The 14,962-nt window shown below is 43.0% G+C and overlaps 1 protein-coding gene and 1 pseudogene across 8 annotated transcripts in view; one reads left to right on the top strand and one right to left on the bottom strand.

Annotated features, from left to right (window-relative positions):
* ZNF41 (zinc finger protein 41) overlaps window positions 1–9,910 on the bottom strand; it is a 44,260-nt gene extending 34,350 nt beyond the window's left edge. For 3 of the 8 annotated variants that reach the window (XM_030807112.1, XM_030807114.1, XM_030807115.1), the window contains exon 1: window positions 9,374–9,910. The gene's annotated coding sequence lies outside the window, so the exon portion shown is untranslated. Of the gene's footprint in view, window positions 1–8,601; window positions 8,903–9,373 lie in introns of those variants that run through there. The other 5 variants (XM_030807116.1, XM_003271031.4, XM_030807118.1 and 2 more) reach the window with 4 other exon arrangements.
* On the top strand, window positions 1,130–1,301 carry LOC115833451 (annotated as a pseudogene).
* Window positions 9,911–14,962: the final 5,052 nt, after the last annotated feature.

Genomic DNA, 14,962 nt, shown 5'->3' with positions numbered 1-14,962 from the left:
CAACAACAAAAATTAGCTGGATTGCTTGAGCCCAGGAGGTGCAGGTTGCAGTGAGCCGAAATCGCACCACTGCACTCTAGCCTGGATGACAGAGGGAGACCTTGTCTCAAAAAAAGGAAAAGAAAAGTCAGGGCGCAGTAGCTCATGCCTGTAATCTCAGCACTTTGGGAGGCCAAGGCGGGCAGATCACGAGGTCAGAAGTTCGAGACCAGTCTGGCCAACATAGTGAAACCCCGTCTCTACTAAAAATACAAAAAATTAGCTGAGTGTGGTGGTGTGCGCCTGTAATCCCAGCTACTTGGGAGGCTGAAAAAAAAAAGAAATTAAAAGAAGATAACACAATATTCATGAGAACCCTGATCAAGGTAAAAGAGAAAGGAAAAAAAAAATATATATATATATGTATATATACATCCACACACATGAGTGAAAAAAGAAGCTATTGCCACAGGTATGGAAATGATCAAGGTAAATTAATGAAGCATTATGCACAGATGCACAAAAACATAACATCCCTAGCCAACATACACTACCAAAATTAATCCCCCCCACCAGAAATCTGTAGAGCAATAATCAGAGAAAATAAAATAGTTAAAATTTGGCATTTTAAAAAAGGCATCAGTTCTAAATGTGTATATAGTTGAACTTAAGAGAATGTCTATGCTATTTTAACAGATAAAAAACGGAAATCTCGGCCGGGCGCGGTGGCTCATGCCTGTAATCCCAGCACTCTGGGAGGCCGAGGCGGGTGGATCACTAGGTCAGGAGATCGAGACCATCCTGGCTAACACGGTGAAACTCCGTCTCTACTAAAAATACAAAAAATTAGCCGGGTGTAATGGCGGGCGCCTGTAGTCCCAGCTACTCGGAGAGGCTGAGGCAGGAGAATGGCGTGAACCCGGGAGGCGGAGCTTGCAGTGAGCGGAGATTGCGCCACTGCACTCCAGCCTGGGCGACAGAGCGAGACTCCGTCTCAAAAAAAAAAAAAAAAAAAAAGGAAATCTCCTGATTTCCTTTTAATAACTGGCATAACCTTAATACCAACACTTGTTAAATATAGTAAAAACAAGAAAACTGTAAGCAAATTTTTTATAGTTGCAAAAATTCTAAATAAAATATTACTAACTCAGGCCTCCTGGTGCTTACCATAGGCTGTGTTCTTACACTGACTGTATGGAAAAAGAATTGGGCCTGCCTTCTCTGTTCTTATACTGACTGTATAGAAAGAGAAGAGCTCCTACCCTATATATACCTCTGCCCAGGCCCTAGTCCTGGTCTGAATTGTGAATGGGGGGACATGGAGTTGAGGAAAAAGAAAAAAATACATTACTAACTCAAATCCGACCATGACTCATAAGAAAAATTGCCCTTGACCAACAGAATTATCCCAGGAAGGCAAGGATGGATCCACATTATATATCAATATCATTCATTACAACAACCAATTTAGGAAAATAACACCATTAGGCTATTACATCAAAAAGGCATCTGACATAATTCAAGAGCTATTCCTAAGAAAAATACAAATCAAGATAGGAACATGAAAACTATAAGGACACCATCAGGAAAGTGAAAAGACACAGAGGCTGGGCACGGTGGCTCACATCTGTAATCCCAGTACTTTGGGAGGTCGAGGCAGGCGGATCACTTGAGGCCAGGAGTTCCAGACCAGCCTGGCTGAAATGGTGAAACCCTGTCTCTACTAAAAATACAAAAATTAGCTGCGTGTGGTGATGCACACCTGTAATCCCAGCTACTTGGGAGGCTGAGGCATGAGAATTGCTTGAACCCGGGAGGCAGAGGTTGCAGTGAGCCGAGATGGCACCACTGCGCTCCAGCCTAGGCAACAGAGTGAGACTCTGTCTCAGAAAAAAAACAAAACAACAACAACAACAACAACAACAAACACCCACAGAATGACAGGAAATACATGCAAATCACATATGTGACAAGGGACTTCTATCGAGATTATCTAAAGAGCTCTTACAACTTGATAATACAAAGACAATTCAATTTAAAAATAGGCCAAGGATTTGAATAGCTATTTCTTCAAAGAAGATATACAGATGGGCAATAAGTACAGGAAAATATGCTCAACATCAGTGGCCACTAGAGAAATGGAAATCAAAACCACAAGATACCACTTCACACCTACTAGGAAGGCTAGAATTAAAAAGACAATAAGCATTAGCAAGGATGTGATAAACTGGAACCCTCATACATTGCTGCTGGGATATAAAGTGATGCAGCCGTTTTGGAAAATGGTTTGGCAATTCTTCAAAATGTTAAACATAGAAGGCTGGGCGCAGTGGCTCATGCCTGTAATCCTAGCACTTTGGGAGGCTGAGGCGGGTGGATCGCTTGAGGTCAGGAGTTCGAGACCAGCCTGGCCAACATGGTGAAACCCTGTCTCTACTAAAAGTACAAAAATTAGCTGGGCATGGTGGTGGGTGCCTGTAATCCTAGCTACTTGGGAGACTGAGGCAGAAGAATCGCTTGAACCTGGGAGGTGGAGCTTGCAGTAAGCGGAGTTAGCACCACTGCACTCCAGCCTGGGTGACAGAGTGAGACTCTGTCTCAAAAAAACAAACAAACAAACAAAAAAACGTTAAACATATGGGTATGCCATGTGATCCAGTGAAGGAGTTAAAAATATACCACTCTGGCTGGGTGTGGTGGCTCAAGCCTGTAATCCCAGCATTTTGGAAGGCCGAGGCGGGTGGATCACCTGAGGTCGGGAGTTCAAGACCAGCCTGACCAACATAGAGAAACCCCATCTCTACTAAAAATACAAAATTAGCCAGGCGTGGTGGTGCATGCCTATAATCCCAGCTACTCGGGAGGCTGAGGCAGGAGAATCGCTTGAATCCAGGAGGTGGAGGTTGTGGTGAGCCACGATCGCACCATTGCACTCCAGCCTGGGCAATAAGAACGAAACTCCATCTAAAAAAAAAAAAAAAAATACACACACACACACACCACTCTGGAATACTGGCTATTTTGATTTACAGGCGCTTGAAAAGCAGCAGGTGCAGGAAGATCATACTGACCTTCCCTCTGTTTCTTAAAAGTGGGAGATGAAATTCCCACGTGAAAGATGCCCTCCCTCTACTAGAAGGAATGCCACATTCTTTTTTTGTTTTTGTTTTTGTTTTTGATACAAAGTCTTGCTCTGTCGCCCAGGCTGGAGTGCAGTGGCGCAATCTCAGCTCACTGCAGCCTCTACTTCCCGGGTTCAAGTGATTCTCCTGCCTCACTACAGGCGCGCGCCAGCACACCCAGCTAATTTTTGTATTTTTAGTAGAGATGGGGTTTCACCATGTTGGCCAGGCTGGTCTCGATCTCCTGACCTCATGATCTGCACGCCTCGGCCTCCCAAAGTGTTGGGATTACAGGCGTGAGCCACCGCACCTGGCCTTTTTTTGGAGACTGAGTCTCGCTCTGTCACCCAGGCTGGAGTGCAGTGGCACGATCTCTGCTCACTGCAACCTCTGCCTCCCGGGCTCAAGCGATTCTCCTGCCTCAGCCTCCCAAGTAGCTGGGATTACTGGCGCCCGCCGCCACGCCCAGCTAGTTTTTGTATTTTTAATAGAGATGGTGTTTCACCATGTTGGCCAGGCTGGTCTCAAACTCCTGACCTCAGGTGATCCACCCACCTCGGCCTCCCAAAGTGCTGGGATTACAGGCCGGAGCCACCGTGCCCAGGTGGAATGCCACATTCTTACTATCAAGGCCAGGAAATTGAGAGCAAGAGAATTGTGTACAGATCTTATGAAAAATAACTTTTTTTCTTAGAGAAATAAGCCAAAAAAATTTTTTAAAACTCTTATGTTTTAAGCCTCCCCACATAACTGAGTTGCTTTTTCACAACTTAAGTATTCTTTGTCCAATCCAGTATATAAGTGATTGACTTTAACTACTACTTTGGGTCTTCATTTCTTTATGAAGGCTCCTGTGCCACATAAAACTTGTATTAAATAAATCTGTACACTTTTCTCTGTTGATCTGTCTTATGTCAATTTAACTTTCAGGCCCAGACAAAAAGAAATCCTAAAAGGGAAGAGGTAAATTTCTACCTCACTCCTTATACCAGTCATTCCACTCCTGGGTATCCACCCAAGAGAAATGAAAACATATGTCCATACAAAAACTTGTACGCAAATGCTCATAGCAGCATTATTCATAATAGCTAAAAAGTGGAAACAACCCAAATGTCCATCGACTGATGAATGGATAAACAAAATGTGGTGTATCCATACAATGAAATATCATTCAGGAATAAAAAGACATGAAGTACTTCTAAAATAAACTGATAGAAACAGATAGTAGAATGGTGGTTGCCAGGGGCTGAGAGGAGGGGGTGATAAGAAGTTGCTATTCAACGGGTATAAAATTTCAGGTATACAAGAGGGAAGTTCTAGAGATTGGCTGTACATTGCACCTATAGTTAACAGTACTGTATTGTGCACTTAAAAATTCAAGAGAATACGCCACATGCGGTGGCTCACACCTGTAATCCCAGCACTTTGGGAAGCCGAGGCAGGTAGATTACCTGAGGTCAGGAGTTCGAGACCAGCCTGACCAATATGTTGAAATCCTGTCTCTACTAAAAATACAAAAAATTAGCCAGGTGTGGTGGCACGCACCTATAGTCCCAGCTACGCAGGAGGCTGAGGCAGGAGAATTGCTTGAACCTGGGAGGTGGAGGTTGCAGTGAGCCGAGATCATGCCACTGCACTCCAGCCTGGGTGACAGAGTGAGACTCTGTCTCAAAAAAACGAAACAAAACAAACAAACAAAAAAACAAAATTTAAGAGGGTAGCTTTCATGTTAAGTGTTCATACCACAACAAACAAAATAATAAAAGGAATGAGGTCCTAATACATACTATAACATGGATGAGCTTTGAAAACATTAGGCTAAGTTAAAGAAAACAATCATGGCCGGACACAGTGGATCATGCCTGTAGTCCCAGTACTTTGGGAGGCCGAGGTGGGCGGATCACCTGAGGTCAGGAGTTCAAGACCAGCCTGGCCAATGTCTCTACTAAAAATACAAAAGCTAGCCAGGCGTGGTGGCAGGTGCCTGTAATCCCAGCTACTTGGGAGGCTGAGGCAGGGAGAATTGCTTGAACCCGGGAGGCGGCAGCTGCAGTGAACTGAGATCCGGCCACTGCACTCCAGCCTGGGCGACAGAGTGAGACTCTGTCTAAAATAAATAAATAAGACAATCATAAAAGACCACATGTTTTATGATTCCATTTATATACAATGTCTAGAATAGACCAATCTATAGAGACAGGAAGTAAATTAGTGGTTGCCTGTGGCTAAGGGTGAGGGTTGGGAATGAGGAATGATTGCTAATGGGTACGATGTTTCCTTTTGAGATGATAAAATACTCTAAAATTAGATTGTGATGATGGTTGCACAATTCGGTGAATATGCTAAGAACTGCTGAACTGTAAGCTTTAAATGGGTGAATTTTATGGTAGATGAATGATACAATAAAGCTGTTAGAAAAAAAAATCATAGCTAGTAAGTGCCAAGCAGGGTTGCAAAGTCAATATCTGGCAAGGGGTAGGTATTCAATAAATGTTTATTGAATAGATTAATGAATAAACACCTTTCACATTCAAATAAAAAATGCCCAAGTTATTTTCATTAACATTAGCAACAAGATAGCAATACCCTCTATTAAATGTCACTCAACATTGTTCTGAAAGCTCTAACTAGTGCAACAGAAGATGAGGTGATCAGAATAAATATTTGAAAGGAAGAGACAGTATCATTTTTAATTGGATGGAATATGATAGCTAGGAAAAGTAAGAGACTGTAAAAAGCAACTAGATTCATACAATAATTTGATAATTGGATTGAATACGAAATAAAATTATAAAAATAGATTTTCCCTATGAAAATAGAAAAAAATATGCTATTCACAATGATGATAAAAACAAAGGTAAAATATCTAAGAATGAACTGTTCAAAAAAAAAAGGTGCTGAACCCATAAGAAAACTATCAAATATTATAGTTTTAATGGTTATTTTTGAAACTAGATAAAATAGTTTTATTTACATGGAAGAATAAGGCCGGGCACGGTGGCTCATGCCTGTAATCCCAGCACTTTGGGAGGCCGAGGCAGGCAGATCACGAGGTCAGGAGTTTGAGACCAGTCTGGCCAATATGGTGAAACCTCGTCTCTACTAAAAATACAAAAATTAGCTGGGCAGGGTGACACGCACCTATAGTCTCAGCTACTCGGGAGGCCGAGGCAGGAGAATTGCTTGAACCCGGGAGGTGGAGGTCGCAGTGAGCCAAGATTGCGCCACTGCACTCCAGCCTAGGCGACAGCAGAGCAAGACTCCGTCTCAGAAAAAAAAAAAAAGAAGAAACGCACAAGAAAATTAATTAAAGCAACCAAAAAGAAAGCAAGGGGGACTAGTTCTACATGATATTAAAACTATTTCTAAAGTTAATATGATTTTTTACAAAGGAGTAGATACATATATCAGAAGAACTAAACAGAGTTCAGAAATAAAACAATACACATTTGGGAACTTATGTGACAAAAATGACATTTAATTGAATTAGAAAAGGGTATTCATTTAACGACTGGTGCTGGCAAATTAGCTATCCAAATGGAATATACGAACTGATTCCATCTCATACCATACACCAAAATAAATTCCAGTTAGATTAAAATTTAACTTTAAAAAATTGAAACAATAAATATATTAAAAATAAATTTAAGGCGTATTTGTTTGAACATGAAATGAGGAAGTCACTAGGCAAGACAAGACACTCAGAACCTGTAAAGGAAAAAGGCAGATATATCTTAATAGATGATTTTTTAAAAATCAAATGTGAAGACATCTTTCAGAAGTCAAAATATAGAGATAGAGGAAATATAGTTACAATACAGGTTAATATTCACAAATTAGTAAGAAAGACAAACCATCTAAAGGAAAAAAAGGGCAAAGGATATGAAAAAGTTTAAATATATATTTCAATGGCCAATAAGAATGAAATAATGTTCAGCCACTAGTTGTCAGGAAAAAGCACATCAAGGCAAACTAGATACCCTTGTGTTTGGCCCTCAGAATGGGGTAAATTAAAAAAAAAATCCAGTGTGGAACAGGATTTTGGTAGAAGTCTTTTTATATGTTGCTGGTGGGAGTTCCAATTTTACAAAAGTTTTGGAAAGTAGTTTGGTGGTATGTATTGAACTTAAAAGCATCATTCCTGCACGTAATGATCACTTAGGTGACAGCCTCTAACCACAATTTAGAAATCAATAACAAAAATGTCAACGTTTTGAGAAATCAAAATCTCAAATCTAAATAACCCAGTGGTAAGAGTGAACATTGCAACTGCAATTAGAAAACATTAGAAGGAAACTATAGTGGAGATGCTACATATCAAAACTTGTGGGTCGGATGCTCACGCCTGTAGTTCCAGCACTTTGGGAGGATGAGGTGGGAGGACTACTTGAGGATTGCTTGAGGCCAAGGAGTTCAAGACCAGCCTGGGCAACATAGCAAGACCCCAATCTCTACAAATTTTAAAAATTAGCTGGGCAAGCCTGCCTGTAGTCCCAGCAACTTGGGAGGCCGAGGTGGGAGGGTCACTTGAGCCCAGAAGGTTGAGGCTGCAATGAGCCATGATGGCTCCACTGCACTCCAGCCTAGGCAACAGAGAGAGATTCTTGTATCTTAAAAAAAAATCAGCCTGGGCAACATAGTGAGATCCCGTGTCTACACAAAATAAAAAATTAGTGGGTGTGGCAGCACATGCCTATAGTTCCAGGTACTTGGGAGGCTAAGTTGGGAGGATCGACTGAGCACAGGAGGTTGAGGATGCAGTGAGCCATGATCGTGCCACTGCACTCCATCTCTGGGCGACAGAGGGAGACCCTGTCTCAAAACAAAATAAAACCGAACAGCAGCAACAACAACAAAACATGTGACATGGAGCTAAAGTGTTCTTAGAGAAAAATTTATAAACTGAATGTTTATATTGTAAAATTAAATGACTGGATAGTAAGAGATAAGCATTAAATTCAGGACTTTAAAAATGAGAACAAAAGAAAAAAACAGAAAAGAAATAATGAAGTTAAGGTCAGATATTAATGACAGAGAAACAAAGATACAGGAGGACCAACAAAGTCAAAAGTAGTTTTTTGAAATAACCTCATCTCAGACCTAAAGACCACCTATCACTGACCCCAGGAAGCTGCATATCTGATTCCACAGCCCCCCATCACTAGTCCCAAATAAACGCATCACTCACCCAGCAGAAACCTTGGTCAATCACCCAATAAACCCCATCCCACACCTCACAGACCTCCAGTAGTCACCCCGCACAGCCCCTTCTCACCCCCACGGACTTCTCATCACTCATCTCACATACACCTTATCACTCACCCTAGAGACCCTGTATCACTCACCCCACAGACCTCCTTATCATTCACTCCGGTGTCCCCAACACTCATCCCACAGGCTACCCATCAACTTTCTCTAGTGATTCATCACTCACCCACAAACCCCAATCACTCATTCTGCACCTCCCTCTAAATGACCCCAGAGAAGCCTCCTTACTCACCCTACTGAGCATCATCGAGTACAAAATCCATGTCATAACATCCCCATAATTATCTCAATGCTTGATCCATGTCATAACATCTCCATATTTATCTCAATGCTTAAGTGGCCCTAAGTCCGTCTGTTAAACTCACTCCCAGAGCCTTAAGTCCTGAAAACTGCTTCGAGGGACCCCGGCGCTTCTGGACTTGATCTGCACATGCTTAGTGTCAGCTCTGAAGCGGCCGCTCGCCCTCAATTACACCTGGTGCCCTTACACTGCGCCGGTGCGTGCGTGCGCGTGCGCGTGTGCGTCGAAGGAGAGGCGGGCTTTCCAATTTCCTTCAGTGACTGTCAGGCAAGGAACATGGCTGTCCCCTTGGGAGTGTCTCTACGGGAGCCGCCATCTTGGAAGGGCGGTCATTTCTGCCGCTGAGCCCGCGGTCCCCTACTTGATATACCCCTGTGGGATTTTCCAGTGGCCGAGGCACTGGGCCATGGAATGTACCACCAGGCTTCTCCCCTCCGCCGCAGCCTTTAGGAGTCAGTCACCTCCGAGGCCCCGGTGGGCGAGGCGCTTTGCCTCTTCCGCCCTCAGGGCGCCCTCGGCCTCAGGCCGTCCCCACCGGGGAGCCTCCGCCTCTTTAAATATCGCCCAGCCCCCCACCCCCAGGAGCAGGTCGCGAGACGCACCCGGCCCCGCCCCCGCACCCGCCGCCGCACTGCTCTGTGGGACGCGGCGACCCCTCTCCCGCGGCGGCCGGGACCCCGTGTCCGCCCCGTCTGGAGCCCACCTGGCGGCCCCGCTGGCTACAGCTCCGACCTGGGCCCCGGCCGGCTGCGGGAAACGCTCGGCGTCTCGGCTGTCACCGAACCTGTGCAGTTGCCGCGGGGGGAGTCGTGCGTGTCAGATTTAGGCCAGGAAGCGGAAGTCGCCGGCAGCGAGAGTTTAACCTCTGTGGGCGCGGAGGGTTGCGGGGATTCAGCGCCCGGGACCGCGGATCTGTGCAGGGAGTCATAGGTGTGTGTGACATCAGTGGTGGAGCATTTTGGCTCGTTTTCACAATTCAGTCATTATCCTTTCTGCTTTCCTCCTGGAAGCATTAAGGTTGAAGTTTTCTTCTAAAGATCCAAGTTTTGATTTGTTGTATTAGTTCGGATTTGTTTGATTTTTGTTTGTGTTCGGTTTCAAGTGCTGATTTGTAACTCTTCTCCCCCCCACACACACGCCTTTTGACCCCTGAATTATTTAAAAGTCCATTGTCGGAGTGGCAAACATCCTCCGAGACTCAAAGGGCAAGGCCATGGGCGCTTTATTCTGGCTGCTGCTCCAGGAACGTGGGAAAGCAGCGGAGTTTTATTCTAGGGGAAGGAAACAAAGGCGGCCGAGTGCCAGCTGCACGTTTGGTGAGATTTGGTCATCAGGGATGGACATGCTGCCCAATGGAGCTGTCGACAGTTTGACCCAGCTTGGTCCGTCGCGTCCTGTTCTAGGAATCGATTATTCAAAGAAGGAGTTTAGAGGGACTGCAGAAAATGTTACAGGTCTTAACACCATTTTGCATTTCCGCAAACGAACAAGAAGTTAATCCCTGTGTTAGTGATTTCTAAGCCCATTTGCCTAGTGGCCCAAGAACGTTGAGCTTGAAATTTGATGAAACTTGCCTTAAGGCTCAAGTACGAGGCCGGCTTTCAAAAATGGTTTTGTGCCTTGATTGAAAACACTGTATCTTCTAGTTGTTGGATTTATTGTACTGTACGGCTCTATTGGTTCAAGCTTGTGCGTTGGGCCTTTTAAAATGTGTGTTTCCTGATAATTCCCTTCAGCTTGTCAACTGGGGGTGATGTGAGGGGGGGAGAAACAGAGAGAGGAGAGAGAGAGACTGTATTGGCAGGTTTTCCTCGTGCTATTCAATGTTTTGCTTCCTATGTTTTGAAGTTTTATTATTAACTGCAGGTAACAGTGTTTCATTACTGAATAGATATAGCCAAATTCCTTCCCCCAAAAGATTATAAAGTTTCCTAGTCCTACCAGCAAAATCATTAAGTTCATTAAGGCAAATCCCCTCCAGCGCTTGATGTTGCTGCTGTCTTTAATTTTGTATTTTTCTGACTACTTGTGCAATTGAGGATTGTTTTGGTCTGTTGGCCATTTGGCTTTTCTCTTTTGCAAATGTTCATATCCTTTGTCCAGTTTTCTTTGCGGTGATTTTTCCTTTTCTTATCAATTTGTAAACAGTGTACAAATTACATTGTACATTAGGGATATTAACAGTCTGTCAGTTACACTGTACATTAGGGATATTACATTAGAGATATTAACATCTTTGTCCATTAAGGATATTAACCATCTGTCAGTTACATTGCAGTATTTTTCCCCAAACTCTTTTTGTCTTTTGCATTTTATGTTTTTTTTTAAATGTGCAATTAGAAAAATTTTATGTGGGCTGGGCACAGTAATCCCAGCACCCATCTCTACTAAAAATAAAAAAAAAAAAATAGCCGGGCGTGGTATCTCTACTAAAAAAAAAAAAAATAGCCGGGCATGGTGTTGGGCGCTTGTAATCCCAGCTACTCAGGAGGTTGAGGCAGGAGAATCGCTTGAACTTGGGAAGTGGAGAGTGCAGTGAGCTGAGCTCAGGCCACTGCACTCCAGCCTGGGTGATAGAGCAAGACTTCATCTCAAAAAAAAAAAAGAGAATAAAATTTTAGGTGTAATATGTAACTAGTGAAATGTAGCCTCTGATCAGATATGTCTAAACTTTGTTTTATGGCTTTTGTATATCCCATCTTGCCTAGTTTCCCTTCCCTATTCCAGATAGAAAGATAATCTTAACATGTATTTCAGTGTTTTTATTGCTTTAATTTTTTTCTACTTTAATCTAGTTGGAATTTACTCTGGTATATGGTATGAAATCAAGATCAAGCTTGAACAAGAAGCCTGTGTCACACTTTTTTCTGTGTCAAATAAAAAGAGACTTTAATTAGAAAGACAGACTATTGCAAAAGGGAGAATGCTCCCATCTCAAACCTCAGAGCATCTTGAAACCAAACAGAAAAAGGCTTTTCTTGTAGAGGATAAGGAGGCAGGCAGAGATAAGCAGAATTTGTGGAAAGGAAGCTGCACAAACAAGGGGGAATGGCCAGTGGGGTCGGCCAGGAAATTATCCCACAGTGATGCGCCCATTCCCAGGAGAAGCTGAGAAGCAGGGTCCGTTGGGAGGGGAGGAATTTCGACTTTTTTTGATGCTTGCCCAGGCTTGGGGGCAAGCAGAGTTAGGAGCTTGTAGGAAAGAAACCTGGTTCAAGTTTGGCTAAAGAGCATTTTATTCCGATTGATTAGTGGAGACAAGCAGTTAGGCTTGTCATCTATGAGGCAAAGAATGAGAATTTGGAGAGTGGGTGTCTGGCCTTCTCATAGGTAAACAGGGGACATCCATGACTTCTCAGTCATATGGGGAAGGATGGTTCTTTGCAGTAAGCCATTTTCCAGAAAAGCCATTTTCCCTTTAGAGTAAGAGGATTTCTTGACCTGCACTGCTCACCAGGATGAGGTAAAATTCAGTATTGCCAGTTGGCACCATTTATGAAATACACCACCTTGTAACCACTGAATTAAATATTGCTTCTGTCATATAAGGTCACAAATATACTTAGCTTGACCTGAACTCTATTTTGTGTCTGTAATCTATTTGATTTCAAGGGATTTTTGTTCTTGCAAATTTATTTTCTAGGAATTCTCTGAAGTTTAAATCTTTTAATCAAGTTTCAGAATGAATGCTACCAACCCATCCCCCACCCCCCCAAAAAAAAAAAAAAAAACAAAAAAACACAACAAAACTAAATTGTTGTGACTGGGCGAGGTGGCTCATGCCTATAATCCCAGCATTTTGGGAGCCCAAGGTGGGCAAATAACTTGAGGCCAGGAGTTCAAGACCAGCCTGGCCAACATGGCGAAACCCTGCCTTTACTAAAAAATAAAAAAATTAGCCACCTGTGGTGGCAGGCACCTGTAATCCCAGCTACTTGGGAGGCTGAGGCAGGAGAATTGCTTGAACCCAGGAGGTGGAGGTTGCAATGAGTAGAGATCACGCCACTGCACTCCAGCCTGGGCAACAGAGTAAGACTGTCTCAAAAAAAAAAAAAAAAAACCTCAACTATTGCTGGGTAAGGTGGCTCACACCTGTAATCCCAGCACTTTGGGAGGCCCAGGCAGGCAGATCACTTGAGGTCAGGAGATTAAGACCAGCCTGGCCAACATGGTGAAACCCCATCTCTACTAATAATACAAAAATTGGCACAGTGACGCATGCCTGTAATCCCAGCTACTCGGGAGGCTAAGGCAGGAGAACTGCTTGAACCCGGGAGGCAGAGGTTGCAATGAGCTAAGATCGTGCCACTGCACTCCAGCCTGGGTGACAGAGTAAGACTGTCTCAAAAAAATAAATAAATAAACTATTATGATTTTGATTGGAATTATATTTACATTAATATAATAGTTGGGGAGATTTAATGTTTTTATTATATTAAGCCTTTCTTTGTATCTAGGGATTTTATATGTCTGTTTGATTACGTCTTATATGCTGCAATGATATTTATAATTTTTCTTCTTATAAATCCATCATCTTTTTATCTTTTTTGGTTAAATTTATTTTTTGCATATTTATATTTTTGTTGTCGTTAAGACTTATTTTTGCTAGTCCCATCTGGTTACTGCTAGTATAGGAATAACCTATTTTTATAATTTTCTCTTTTATTTTTATTTTTTGAGACAGGATCTTGCCTTGAAGTTCACTGGCATGATCACAGCTCACTGTAGCCTCAACCTTCCAGGCTCAAATGATCCTCCTTCCTCAGCCTCCCAAGTAGCTGGGACTACAGGTGTGCACTACCAGACCCAGCTAATTTTTAAATTTTTCTGTAGAGATAGGTTCTCCCTATGTTGCCCAGGCTGGTGTCAAGCTCCTGGACTCGTGATCTTCCCACCTCAACCTCCCAAATGGCTGGGACTACAGGTGATAATTTTATCTTGTATCCAACTCCTTATCAAAACTATCTACCTATTCTGGTAGCTTCTTATTACAGTTTTTTCCTAGGTTTTCTAATTGTACAGTCATATCAGATATAGATAATATTTCCCATCTGACATTTGATATGATTATTTCTTTTTTCACTGTATTAGCTGTCTAATAAGGTAGCCTCTAAGCTCATTGGCTATTTATTTTATTATTTTTATTATTATTTTTTGAGACAGGGTCTCACTCTGTCACCTAGGCTGGAATGTAGTGGCACGAGCTCTACTCACTGCAGCCTCTACCTCCCAGGCTCAGGTGATCCCCTCACCTCAGCCCCCTAAGTAGCTGGGACTACAGGCATGTACCACCATACCCAGCTAATTTTTGTATTTGTAGAGACTTGATTTCACCATGTTGCCCAGACTGATCTCAGACTCTTGACCTCAAGGGATCCACCTGCCTTGGCCTCCCAAAGCACTGGGGTTACAGGCATGAGCCACCACGCCTGGCCTGCTGTTTAAATTTAAGTTAAATAAAACTTAAAATTCGGTTTCTAAGTTGCCTAGCCTGCTGTTTAAATTTAAGTTAAATAAAACTTAAAGTTTGGTTTCTCAGTTGCCTAGCCACATTTCAAGTGCTCAGTACCCACATATGGCTAGTGGCTACTGTATTGGATGATGCTAAATATAAAAACATTTCCATCATTGCAGAATTATGGACAATGCTGTATTGGACAGTGCTGAAATAGAGCCTCAGTTGTATTGGACAATGCTGAGATAGAGCCTTCAAAATAATGTTGAGTAATAGATGTGATAGAAAACATCCCTATCTTGTTGCCAGTGTTCATGGAAATGATTTAAACATTTTACCATTTAGTATAAAGTTTTCTGGCACATTTTAGAAAATAGTGTTGTCCATTTTAAGTAGTTTTCTTTTTTTTTTTTTTTTTTTTGAAACAGAGTCTCGCTCTGTCGCCCAGGCTGGAGTGCAGTGGTGCCATCTCAGCTCACTGCAGCCTCCACCTCCCGGGTTCAAGCGATTCTCATGCTTCAGCCTCCTGAGTAGCTGGGACTACAGATATACATCACCATGCCAGGCTAATTTTTATTTTTATAGAGATGAGGTCCCAGTCTGGTCTCAAACTTCCGGCTTCAGGTAATCCTCCCATCTTGGCCTCTCAAAGTCCTGGGATTACAGGCGTGAGCCACCCTGCCCCTCCAGTCTCTTTATTTTATTATTATTGTTATTTTTAGACTGAGTCTCAGTCTGTTGCCCAGGCTAGAGTGCAGTGGCGTGATCTCAGCTCACTACAACCTCTGCCTCGTGGGTTCAAGTGATTCTCCTGCCTCAGCCTCCCAAGTAGCTGGG

Source organism: Nomascus leucogenys, chromosome X, assembly GCF_006542625.1.
Source record: "Nomascus leucogenys isolate Asia chromosome X, Asia_NLE_v1, whole genome shotgun sequence".
Lineage (NCBI taxonomy): Eukaryota > Metazoa > Chordata > Mammalia > Primates > Hylobatidae > Nomascus > Nomascus leucogenys.
The sequence above is the reverse complement of the archived record's forward strand: the minus strand, read 5'-3'. Positions and strand labels throughout refer to the sequence as shown.